At 39.1% G+C, this 13,537-nt stretch overlaps 2 non-coding genes and 5 pseudogenes across 2 annotated transcripts; all 7 read right to left on the bottom strand.

Moving 5' to 3' along the window:
- Nucleotides 1-3,754: 3,754 nt before the first annotated feature.
- LOC121566284 lies at nucleotides 3,755-3,873 on the bottom strand. The gene has a single exon (XR_006658939.1). It is a non-coding gene; the product is annotated as a 5S ribosomal RNA (ribosomal RNA).
- Nucleotides 3,874-10,499: 6,626 nt separating this feature from the next.
- Nucleotides 10,500-10,618, bottom strand: LOC121565854 (annotated as a pseudogene).
- Nucleotides 10,619-11,029: 411 nt separating this feature from the next.
- LOC123485208 lies at nucleotides 11,030-11,148 on the bottom strand (annotated as a pseudogene).
- A 410-nt stretch (nucleotides 11,149-11,558) lies between these two features.
- On the bottom strand, nucleotides 11,559-11,677 carry LOC123485210 (annotated as a pseudogene).
- Nucleotides 11,678-12,092: 415 nt separating this feature from the next.
- LOC123485207 lies at nucleotides 12,093-12,211 on the bottom strand (annotated as a pseudogene).
- A 410-nt stretch (nucleotides 12,212-12,621) lies between these two features.
- On the bottom strand, nucleotides 12,622-12,740 carry LOC123485209 (annotated as a pseudogene).
- Nucleotides 12,741-13,155: 415 nt separating this feature from the next.
- Nucleotides 13,156-13,274, bottom strand: LOC123485202. Its single transcript, XR_006658934.1, has one exon. It is a non-coding gene; the product is annotated as a 5S ribosomal RNA (ribosomal RNA).
- Nucleotides 13,275-13,537: the final 263 nt, after the last annotated feature.

The raw sequence follows: 13,537 nt of genomic DNA, 5'->3' as shown, positions 1-13,537 counted from the left end.
ATAAAATCATGTTCTACTCTATCAAAAGCCTTATTTAAATCTATGCTTAAAACAATACCTCCTATCTTATCCCCATTCATTTTGTGTATCACGTCTCTAATCGTATTAATTGTGTCAGCTATATCTCTCCCAGGAACACTATAATTCTGTGTTGATGCTATAATATCATGTAAAACTCTCTTCATCCAATTCGCTAAAATTTTGGCTAAAATCTTGTAATCCACATTTAATAAACTAATTGGCCTATAATTTTCCAATTTCACCTTACTCCCTTTGTTTTTATATAAAATAGTTATCATTCCTGTCACCATTGATTCTGACACACAATCATTCTCCTCCATATAGTGATAAACCTCCAATAAAATAGGTGCTAAAAGACTTTCATAAACTTTATAAAACTCTGCAATGATACCATCTACACCAGGGCTCTTATTCACCTGTAAACCCTTTATCGCATCCATCACTTCATTTACTGTAATCTTCCCATCACACATCACCTTATCTTCTCCATTAATTTTCACCTCCACACTACCTAAAATCTCCTGTACACACCCCCTCATCCACCTCCCCTTTTTTAAATAAGTCCTTATAAAAACTCTGCACTGTCTCTAAAATCTCTACATAATCATCTACTACTTCCCCCTTTACATTTTCAATCTGTCTAAGATATGTTCTTCTTTGAGTACTCTTCTCTAATCCAAGAAAAAAAGAAGTGCATTTCTCCCCCTCCAAAAAATACTTTGCTTTGCTTCTTATAATGGCCCCCATACACTTATCCATGTCATATTTACTCAATGTTGCTTTCAACTCTAAAAACGTTTCTATATTATAATTAGGTTCACTGTCACACTTCCCCATTTCCTCAACCAATTTGGCTCTCAACTCATTTTCTTTTCTTTTCATCCTGCCTCTCTTTTCCCTTGCATATCTTATACTAAAAACTTTTATTTTTTCCTTAACCTTGTCCCACCATACACACTTATCCTCCCCTTTCTGCTTATCCTCCATTTCACATATTATCAAAGATTTAAGTTGTTTACAATAATCCTCATCCCCCAAATAACTCGCATTCATACACCATGTACCACCTCCTATTCTTTCTTTGTCTAAACCCACCGAGAAATTTAAACATGCATGATCACTGAATGTTGTAAATACATACTTAACATCTTTCATACAATCCCTTAAATCTTCTTTAACTAAAATCAAATCTATTCTGGTTTGTTTTAATTCCCCTAAAACCACCTGCCTTCTAGAAAATTCTCGGTTTATCGGGATTGTCATCTCTCCATATGTCAATAAGTTTTTTTCTCAACCATCATTTTCTTTAAAACCCCTCTAGATGCATCATTTCTAAAAGCAGCTCCCCTTGTCATATCTAATCTGTCCATTTTCACATTAAAATCCCCCACCACGATGCAATTTCCCACACTCCATCGTCCCACTTCAACAAATAAAACCTTGCGCTCTATTTCATTATTTGGCGCATAAACATTTATAATTCTAAACTTCATATCCATATACTCAAAATCTAAAACTAAAATCCTCCCATTATTATCATCATGTACATGTACCACTTTTTCCACCACATCCTTTCTCACTAGAATAGCAACCCCACTAGAATTCCCTCTACCATTATTAACAAAAATAAAATCCCTCCATATTTGTTTTACTTTCAATACACAATCATTGTCCCAATGCGTCTCTTGTAGGCATAAGATATCCATATTCTTCATTTGAACTATATTTTGAAATTTATCCATCGTCCTTAAACCATTTACATTTAGGGACACAAACTTAACCATTTCAAAAAATAATAAAATGAAAAGAAATACCTTCATTGTCCTCTACATTTTGTCCTGTTTCTTTCCTCTTCTATCCTTCTTCTCCCCCGCCGTCGCTTTCCTCTTCCTGTAGCTTTCCCTTAGTTTTTCTACCTTTGCCCCTTCGTCCGTATCAGATATCTCCTCCAAGCCCATTTCGTCCAACCAACTCAAGTTCTTTACTCCCACATCCGTTGTGCTCCCCGTATCTCTCTCCGTCTCTGGTATTGTCGTCAAACTCAAACTGCCCTCCATGTCTTCACCCCCTGAGGTACTCGCAGGGCCTGAGCTTTCCCCAAAAATCTGCGCGTCCCCAGTGCCTCCACCCAGCCCGATCCCCCTCCTCCTGTAAACTCCCTCTTCTCATCTCTGAGTCCAAGCTGCTCCCTATTTCGTCTGCCTTTTGCTCTTCCATCTCTCCACCTTCCTCCACATCCTCTTCCCCATCCTCTTCTTCTCCTCCCGGTGATACATCAGCTTCCATTAAGAGGTCCTGGCTCTCCTCCTCACTTACAACCTCTCCACAGTTGCACTCATCGGTTCCCTTCTGACATCCTGCGCAAACTGCCCTATCCCTCGCTCCAGCACATTCCCTCGCATAGTGTCCCTGGTTTCCGCACTTAAAACACCTAAAGTCAGGGCAGTCCTTTAAAATATGTCCAGGTTGAATACACAGGCGACATACCCTAACCTGCTTGTCATGAATCACCCTGAAATATTCACCACCCTCCATTGTCTCGAACTTAGTGGAATACGGTAAGGACTGCATGGTGTCCGTGAACTTTACCTTACAGTATCTTGTCCCATCCACGATTTCCGTACCCGGCCAGACTCTCCTTCTGATTTCTGAGACCGCAGCTACACCCCAGATCCGCAGTTTATCCAGTATAGCTCCGTCTTCGATATAAACTGGCAAATTCATAAACGAGACTATGAGTTCGTTTGCCATCATATCTCTCGCCATTACCTTCGTGTTCTTAATCATGAACCCATCCATTAAACACTCTTTTCCATTTTCATCCCCCATCGTGACTTCATATTTCCTTTCTCCTTTTATTCTGCACCCCACCACCTTTCCGCACACATCTTTAATTGATCTTAGTAATTCCATCGTCGTTATCTTGTCTTCTCCCATCAATTCCACTGCCACTGTTCGTTCCTTGCCGTATTTTGAGCCACCTTCAGGTCCAAGTTTTGTCCGTTGCGCATTGCCTTTGTCTTTATCCGTTCCATTATTCTTTGCCATGTTGTCCGTCATTAACCAAACAGAAAAAAAGTCTCAAAAAACTCACCCCCAAGCAGCAGAACTGCAAGGGGGGGGAAAAAACGAACTAACCTTAAACTTAATTGAATTCAAAATCAAACAAATGTCCTTCAATAAACTAAGAAACTCAAGCAAATAGTTCTCTCCCAAACACTCACTTACAGCTTAATCACCTGCACCTGTCTCACTCAACTCACCGGAAGGGCGTATTCAGGCTGGTATGGCCATAAGCGCAGGAACAACTCTTGGTACACTATATAAAGACATGAACAAAATGTATCAGTGATTCGTATTTCCATGCAACTTAATGAACCGACTAAAAACAAAAGCTGAATGTACTGTCTATATTTTGAGGGAAACGCACTGTCTATTATTTAATTTGATCAGGGCAGGGCAGGGCAGGGCAGGGCAGGGCAGGGCAGGGCAGCACATACAAACTGCATTTAGTCCAATAAAAATACAGGATATTATTAGGGTGATAAATAAAAGGCAGTTGCTCCATGACACATATATTTTGAGGGAAACGCACTGTCTATTATTTAATTTGATTAGGGCAGGGCAGCACATACAAACTGCATTTAGTCCAATAAAAATACATGATATTATTAGGGTGATAAATAAAAGGCAGTTGCTCCATGACACAAGAGCACTCCCTAGTGGAACAAAAGGCTTACAGCACCTGGTATTCCCAGGCGGTCTCCCATCCAAGTACTAACCAGGCCCAATCCTGCTTAGCTTCCGAGATAAGACGAGATCGGGTGTATTTAGGCTGGTATGGCCGTATGCGTGAGAGCAACTCTTGGTACACTATATAAAGAAATGAAGAAAATGTATCAGCGATTCGAATTTCCGTGCAACTTATTGAACCGACTAAAAACAAAGGCTGAATGTACTGCCTATATTTTGAGTGAAACGCATTGTCTATTATTTAATTTGATCATGGCAGAGCAGCACATACAAACTGCATTTAGTCCAATAAAAATACATGATATTATTAGGGTGATAAATAAAAGGCAGTTGCTCCATGACACATATATTTTGAGGGAAATGCATTGTCTATTATTTAATTTGATCAGGGCAGGTCAGGGCAGCACATACAAACTGCATTTAGTCCAATAAAAATACATGATATTATTAGGGTGATAAATAAATGGCAGTTGCTCCATGACACAAGAGCACTCTCTAGTGGAACAAAAAGCTTACAGCACCTGGAATTCCCAGGCGGTCTCCCATCCAAGTACTAACCAGGCCCGATCCTGCTCAGCTTCCGAAATCTGACGAGATCAGGCGAATTATTTTTTTTTTTCTCTTTTTATTATCAAAAAATTCAATTTTTTACAATATTTACAGTACAATATTACAATGAACAATACAGAAGACACTATCCTAACATAGGCAGGTGAACAATTCACCCCCTATCAAATCAAAGAACCCAAAGAAATAAAAATACAAAAAAACTCAGACATGACTAAGACATAACAAATTCCACCCACAAAATAGGCAGATAAAAGCCACCCCCTATCAAATAAAAATAAACAAAGAAAATATTCAAAAAATTCTTTCAAAAATTATAAGTGATTCCTCCACCATCCACCTTTGCAAACAACCCACACCCCTCAACAAAATGTTCATCAAAATCTTCCATCCCATAATTACACCATCCTTATTCACTAATCAACATAAAATACATAATCTAATATAGACATTAGACATACTCCATTTCAGAAGTTAACCCTAACTCCCCCTCCTCCCTCCTCCATAGACACTAAAGTACTCCCCTTTTATAAACATACTTTCAAATTTCTCTAGTTTTGCATTATACATTAATTCCACCTGCTTTCTTAAACCTGCTTTAAAGATTACCCAGACATTCACCTTTTTCCCTTCAAAATGTTTCATATTCCTTCTACAGTAAATTGCATACCTCACAAAACTCAAAACAATATTCAACAGGTACACATTCACACCCAAACATTTCCCCATTACTCCAAATAATATTAACCTATCCCATACAAAACTTTCTAAAAACTCTTTTCTCCAGTGCCTCCACAACAAAATTTTTACTTCCTTAAAAAAACCTGTCAGACTTGGACATTCAACAAATAAATGCAATAAAGACTCTGGCTTCATCATACACACATCACATTCCCGCCGTACATCGCGGTTTATCTGATGTAAAATAATATTTGTGTATATACGATTATGCCGTATCATAAAATCCATGTTCTCACAATTTCGTTTATTCCCAAACAAAACCAAATTCTCCCACATCAAAGAAACATCCAAATCAATAAACATTTTTCTCCACATCCTCTCAGCCGCAGGCCTCACACACACAGACTTCAACATACACTTGTACAATCTTTTCTGTGTTACTTTTGATAAAACTTGTTTCCCCGATCCTTTACCCACATAGAGACTTGGCAGCACATACAAGTCCTCATATTCCCCCTCCCCATTTATCACTTTTATCCACTCACCCGGAATGCATAATTTAATTCTTTCGTATATCTGCAATACTAATTTTCTCTCCACTGTATCATCAACCTCCCACACAGTATCCAGAATTGCCTGCCCCCTTAAAAACCCCGGTATAACCTCATAAAGAAAATCTTTTACCAATATTAACCCAGCCTTCATGAACATTTTGTTGTACAGCACCTTCCCACCACTCTCTATTTTCGGATTCAAAAACACAGGCTGATTAAATATGTTGTCCTTATTTGTACATGTGTACTCAATCTTAGGAAGAAATTCCCCCCCATGCCAAGAACACCTCTTTATAGAACTCAGGCAAACCCTCCAACATATCCTTCTTCCATGACATCAATAATCCACTTTCTTCACAACCCCACTTCTGTACAAAAAATGTTTAAAAACCTTTTCCATCCATAATCTACCTCCCCATATAAGTATTTTTGCACAGTTTTTATTCTCATTGCTTTTCTCTTCACATCCAGATCCACCAATTTCAACCCCCCATCCTTTAAATCCGAGATAAGAGTTGCCCTTGCAATCCTAGTCCCCTTCCCCTCCCATAGGAAATCTGTAACCAAACCATTGAATTCTTTTAACACCCATTGTGGCATATCCAACGAACCTAGAACATAGATACATTTGGATGCCACCAAAGAATTAATCACCACCACCTTCCCCTCAAGAACAGTTTTCTTGCCTTCCAATAGGATAGAGTATGTTTTATTTTATTCAAAACCCCAGTCCATGTCTCATCTCTCGTCCCTTCTTTATCCACCCCCAAAACCACCCCTAAAGTCTTTATATAACCTTCAGCCTTTTTGAAAGGGAATCCACAGTCCACTTTTTTCATCTATCCCCACATACATTATTTCAGATTTTTCAACATTAAGTTTTGCCCCTGATGCCTTGCCATATACCTCAAAACACTCCATTACATTCTTCACACTTTCAACATCTATCACAGTACATGTAGTATCATCCGCATATTGCTGTATAACACTCTCCCCCCATCCGGTATCCGTATACCTCGAATTAATTTGTTTGCTTTAATCATTGCTGCAAGCGGCTCCACCGATAAACTATAAAGAGCAGCTGATAACGGACATCCCTGCCTAACAGATCTCTCCAGAGGAAAAGAATCTGTTAAAATCCCATTACATTTTACTCTGCTCCTTGCATATCCATTCAGTAGTCTAATCCAACCTATCATTCTTTCACCAAACCCAAATTTCCCAAGTGTACGCAGTAAAAAGGAATGATCAACTCTATCAAAAGCCTTATTTAGATCCAAACTCATCACAAACCCCCTTCCTCCCCCATATGCTTTATCACATCCCTTATTGTTCCCACTGTGTCAGAAATATCCCTCCCTGGTACACTATATCCTTGTGTCTCTGCTATTACTCCTCCCATAACTTTTTTAACTCTATTAGCTAAGACCTTGGCTAAGATCTTATAATCACAATTTAAAAGTGTCAACGGTCGATAATTATCCAAATTTACACGACTCCCTTTATTTTTATACAGTATGGTTAAAACTCCTGTGGCCAGCGAATCTGGCACCACTTGAGTCTTTTCAATATATTCATACAGTTTTCTTAAAATTGGAGCCAACAAATCTGCAAAAGATTTATAAAATTCCGCAGTTAGGCCATCAGACCCCGGACTCCTATTGCAATTAGCATCTAATATGGCCTCCTTAATGTCAGTTAGACTCATATCTTCATCACACATGTTTTTTCCCCTTCTGTTAACTTAGTATCCACGTGTTCAAGCACCTTATCCATACAGGAATCATTAACCTCTTCTTTTTTAAATAAGCATTCATAATATCTCTCGACCGTATCCAGAATCCCCACCAAATCATTAACCTTTTCCCCTTTATCATTAATTAACTCCGTAATATAAATCTTCTCTTGTCTTCTTTTTTCTAAATTCAAGAAAAATGAAGTACACCTTTCCCCCCCTCTATCGCATATTGCACTCTACTCCCCTTACAATCGCCGCATTACATTTCTTCTTCTCATATTCATCAAGTGCATCCTTAGCCAGTAAATAATCCTCCACCCCATGACCTTCATCCTTTTCTATACACTCAAGTTCATGTTTAACCTTCTTACGTAGTTTCCTCTCCTTCTTTTTCAAAAAATAATTCCTCTTAACAGCATATTTTATAGTCAATTCCTTACATTTGGTTTTCAGCTCCTCCCACCACAACCCCATATTCACCTCCATTAACTGTTGTCTTTTGGCCTCCCCAATACATTCTGATATCATCTCAATATAATTTTCCTCCTCTAGCAAGCTATTATTTAAACACCACAGCCCACCAGATTTAGTATGTGTCCTTACTCCACAAGAAAATACCACCGCCGCATGATCACTAAAAGCTGTAAAAACATACTTAATTTCTTTCATAAAATTCCTTAAACCCTCATTTACTAAAACCAGATCTATTCGCGTCTGTTTCAACTCCCCTAAAACCACCTGCCTTCTAGAAATTCCTCTCTTGTTCGGATTCTCCTCCCTCCATATATCAATCAAACTGTTTTCAAACATAATCTTCCTTAAGACCCCCCTAGATACGTCATTTCTAAAAATAGCTCCCCTTTTCATATCTAATCTATTCATTTTTACATTAAAATCCCCTACTAAAATACAGTTACCCTTACACCATTTCCCTACTTCTAAAAATAAATTATTTCGCTCTATCTCATTATTCGGCGCATAAATATTTATAATCCTAAAAACCCTATTCATATATTCAAAATCCAAAATTAAAATCCTCCCATTATTATCATTATATATCTTCTTCACATTTTCTACTACATCCTTCCTTAATAAAATTGCAACCCCACTTGAATTTCCCCTGCCATTGTTAACATAAATAAAATCCCTCCATATTTTTTTAACTCCTAAAACACATGCATTATCCCAGTGCGTCTCTTGAATACATAAAATATCTGAATTCTTCATTTGTACTATTCTATTAAATTTTCCCATAGTTCTCAAACCATTTGCATTTATTGACATTATATTTACCATTCTAATAAATAATAAAATAGTAAAATATAATTTCATTATCCTCTACCTGTTATCCAGTTTCTTTCCTCTTCCCCCCTTTCCCTCTCCCTCTTCCCCCGCTTTCCTCTTCCTGTATCCTTCCCTCGTTCTTTCACTCTTTTCTCCATCATCCGTGTCCGATATCTCCTCCAAGTCCATGTTATCCAGCCAACTCAACTTCTTGTCACCCTCATCCGTTGTGCTCCCCATGTTCATCTCCGTCTCTGGTATTGTCATCGTTGTGCTCCCCGTGTTCATCTCCGTCTCATGTATAGCCGTCGTTGTCGTTTCTGTTATTGTTCTCAAACTCGAACCCCTCTCCATTTCTTCACCCCCCGAGGTACTTGTTAGTACTGTGCTATCCCCCAAAACCTGTGAGTCCCCCGTGCTTCCCCCAGTCCACTCCCCCCTCCTCCTGAAAACTCCCCTCTTCTTATTTCTGAGTCCATACTACTCCCAATTTCATTCATCTTCTGGTCCTTCTCCCTTCTTCCTTCCTCCGTCTCTCCACTCTCCACCACGTCCTCTCCTCCATCTTCTTCTCCTTCTTGCGACAATACACCTGCTTCCTCGAATAGTGCTTGACTCCCCTCTTCAGCCATAACCTCTCCACAGTTGCACTCCGCCAATCTCTTTCTGCATCCACCACAGAAATTCCTTTCCTTCTCTCCGACACATTCTCTCGCATAGTGTCCTTGCTTGCCACATTTGAAACACTTAAATTCAGGGCAGTCTTTAACTATGTGCCCGGGTTGAATACACAACCGACACACTCTGACCTATTTGTCATGAAGGACCCTAAAATATTCTGCTCCCTCCAACGTCTCAATTCTTGTAGAGTAAGGCAATGATGTCACTTTTTCTGTGAACTTGACTTTGCAAAAACGTGTCCCATCAACCACCTCCGTTCCTGGCCAAACTCTCCTCCTTATCTCCGAAACGGCTTCCACTCCCCAGCTACTCAGCTTACCCAGTATCACACCATCTTCTACATATACTGGGAGATTCATAAAAGACACCACCAATTCCTTCACATTAACATCTCTCGCCAAAATCCTGGTGTCCTTTATCCATATTCCATCCATTAAACGTTCTTTTCCTTTTCCGTTTCTCATCGTAACTTCATACTTTTTTTCTCCTTTCATTCGGCATCCCACCACCTCTCCACACCCCTCCTTAATTGCTCGTAGTAGTTCCATTGTCGTCACTTTGTCTTCTCCTACCAACTCAATTGCCACCGTGTATTCTTTGCCATATTTCATTCCTTCTTTATCTTCATTTTTCTTCCGTTGCGCCCTTTCGTTGTCTTTGTCCATTCCGTTTGTCATTTCCATGTTGTCCGTCATAGTGATTCAAAAAAAGAATCAGAAAAGAGAAAACTCTCCCCCAAGCAGCAAAACTGCAAGGGGGGAAGACTAACCAAACTTAAAACTATTCAACTGCAAGAACAAACAAAAAATATATTTCGAAATCCAAATAATTAACAAAAATAGCTCTCGAGCAAACACTCTTCAGCAAACACTCACTCACAGCTCAAACCTCGCACCTGTCGTCACTTCTCCAATCAGGATGGGTGTATTCAGGCTGGTATGGCCGTAAGCGAGTGAACAACTCTTGGTACACTATATAAAGACATTAACAAAATTTACCAGTGATTCAAATTTCCGTGCAACTTAATGAACCGACTAAAAACAAAGGCTGAATGTACTGCCTATATTTTGAGGGAAACGCTTTGTCTATTATTTAATTTGACCAGGGCAGGGCAGCACAGACAAACTGCATTTAGTCAAATAAAAATACATGATATTATTAGGGTGATAAATAAAAGGCTGTTGCTCCATGACACAAGAGTACTCTCTAGTGGAACAAGAAGCTTACAGCACCTGGTATTCCCAGGCGGTCTCCCATCCAAGTACTATCCAGGCCTGACTCTATTTAGCATCTGAGATCAGACAAGATCGGGCATATTCAGGCTGGTATGGCCGTAAGCTTGAGAACAAATCTTGGTACACTATATAAAGACATGAACAAAATGTATCAGTGATTAGTATTTCCATGCAACTTAATGAACCGACTAAAAACAAAGGCTGAATGTACTGACTAATATTTTCAAGGAAACGCACTGTCTATTATTTAATTTGATCAGGGCAGGGCAGGGCAGCACATACAAACTGCATTTAGTCCAATAAAAATACATGATATTATTAGGGTGATAAATAAAAGGCAGTTGCTCCATGACACATATATTTTGAGGGAAACGCACTGTCTATTATTTAATTTGATTAGGGCAGGGCAGCACATACAAACTGCATTTAGTCCAATAAAAATACATGATATTATTAGGGTGATAAATAAAAGGCAGTTGCTCCATGACACAAGAGCACTCTCTAGTGGAACAAAAGGCTTACAGCACCTGGTATTCCCAGGCGGTCTCCCATCCACATACTAACCAAGCCCAATCCTGCTTAGCTTCCGAGATAAGACGAGATAGGGTGTATTAAGGCTGGTATGGCCATAAGCTTGGGAGCAACTCTTGGTACACTATATAAAGAAATGAAGAAAATGTATCAGCGATTCGAATTTCCGTGCAACTTATTGAACCGACTAAAAACAAAGGCTGAATGTACTGCCTATATTTTGAGGGAAACGCATTGTCTATTATTTAATTTGATCATGGCAGAGCAGCACATACAAACTGCATTTAGTCAAATAAAAAAACATGATACTATTAGGGTGATAAATAAAAGGCAGTTGCTCCATGACACATATATTTTGAGGGAAATGCACTGTCTATTATTTAATTTGATCAGGGCAGGGCAGGGCAGCACATACAAACTGCATTTAGTCCAATAAAAATACATGATATTATTAGGGTGATAAATAAAAGGCTGTTGCTCCATGACACAAGAGTACTCTCTAGTTGAACAAGAAGCTTACAGCACCTGGTATTCCCAGGCGGTCTCCCATCCAAGTACTATCCAGGCCTGACTCTATTTAGCATCTGAGATCAGACAAGATCAGGCATATTCAGGCTGGTATGGCCGTAAGCTTGAGAACAAATCTTGATACACTATATAAAGACATGAACAAAATGTATCAGCGATTAGTATTTCCATGCAACTTAATGAACCGACTAAAAACAAAGGCTGAATGTACTGCCTATATTTTCAAGGAAACGCACTGTCTATTATTTAATTTGATCAGGGCAGGGCAGGGCAGCACATACAAACTGCATTTAGTCCAATAAAAATACATGATATTATTAGGGTGATAAATAAAAGGCAGTTGCTCCATGACACATATATTTTGAGGGAAACGCACTGTCTATTATTTAATTTGATCAGGGCAGGTCAGGGCAGCACATACAAACTGCATTTAGTCCAATAAAAATACATGATATTATTAGGGTGATAAATAAAAGGCAGTTGCTCCATGACACAAGAGCACTCTCTAGTGGAACAAAAGGCTTACAGCACCTGGTATTCCCAGGCGGTCTCCCATCCACATACTAACCAAGCCCAATCCTGCTTAGCTTCCGAGATAAGACGAGATAGGGTGTATTAAGGCTGGTATGGCCATAAGCTTGGGAGCAACTCTTGGTACACTATATAAAGAAATGAAGAAAATGTATCAGCGATTCGAATTTCCGTGCAACTTATTGAACCGACTAAAAACAAAGGCTGAATGTACTGCCTATATTTTGAGGGAAACGCATTGTCTATTATTTAATTTGATCATGGCAGAGCAGCACATACAAACTGCATTTAGTCAAATAAAAAAACATGATACTATTAGGGTGATAAATAAAAGGCAGTTGCTCCATGACACATATATTTTGAGGGAAATGCACTGTCTATTATTTAATTTGATCAGGGCAGGGCAGGGCAGCACATACAAACTGCATTTAGTCCAATAAAAATACATGATATTATTAGGGTGATAAATAAAAGGCTGTTGCTCCATGACACAAGAGTACTCTCTAGTTGAACAAGAAGCTTACAGCACCTGGTATTCCCAGGCGGTCTCCCATCCAAGTACTATCCAGGCCTGACTCTATTTAGCATCTGAGATCAGACAAGATCAGGCATATTCAGGCTGGTATGGCCGTAAGCTTGAGAACAAATCTTGATACACTATATAAAGACATGAACAAAATGTATCAGCGATTAGTATTTCCATGCAACTTAATGAACCGACTAAAAACAAAGGCTGAATGTACTGCCTATATTTTCAAGGAAACGCACTGTCTATTATTTAATTTGATCAGGGCAGGGCAGGGCAGCACATACAAACTGCATTTAGTCCAATAAAAATACATGATATTATTAGGGTGATAAATAAAAGGCAGTTGCTCCATGACACATATATTTTGAGGGAAACGCACTGTCTATTATTTAATTTGATCAGGGCAGGTCAGGGCAGCACTTACAAACTGCATTTAGTCCAATAAAAATACATGATATTATTAGGGTGATAAATAAATGGCAGTTACTCCATGACACAAGAGCACTCTCTAGTGGAACAAAAAGCTTACAGCACCTGGAATTCCCAGGCAGTCTCCCATCCAAGTACTAACCAGGCCCGATCCTGCTCAGCTTCCGAGATCTGACGAGATCAGGCGAATTCAGGCTGGTATGGCCATAAGCACAGGAACAACTCTTGGTACACTATATAAAGACATGAACAAAATGTATCAGTGATTCGTATTTCCATGCAACTTAATGAACCGACTAAAAACAAAGGCTGAATGTAATGTCTATATTTTGAGGGAAACGCACTGTCTATTATTTAATTTGATCAGGGCAGGGCAGGGCAGGGCAGGGCATTGCAGGGCAGGGCAGGGCAGCACATACAATCTGCATTTAGTCAAAAAAAAATACATGATATTATTAGGGTGATAAATAAAAGG

The sequence above is a fragment of the Coregonus clupeaformis genome, unplaced genomic scaffold, assembly GCF_020615455.1.
Source record: "Coregonus clupeaformis isolate EN_2021a unplaced genomic scaffold, ASM2061545v1 scaf0612, whole genome shotgun sequence".
Classification (NCBI taxonomy): Eukaryota; Metazoa; Chordata; class Actinopteri; order Salmoniformes; family Salmonidae; genus Coregonus; species Coregonus clupeaformis.
The sequence above is the reverse complement of the archived record's forward strand: the minus strand, read 5'-3'. Positions and strand labels throughout refer to the sequence as shown.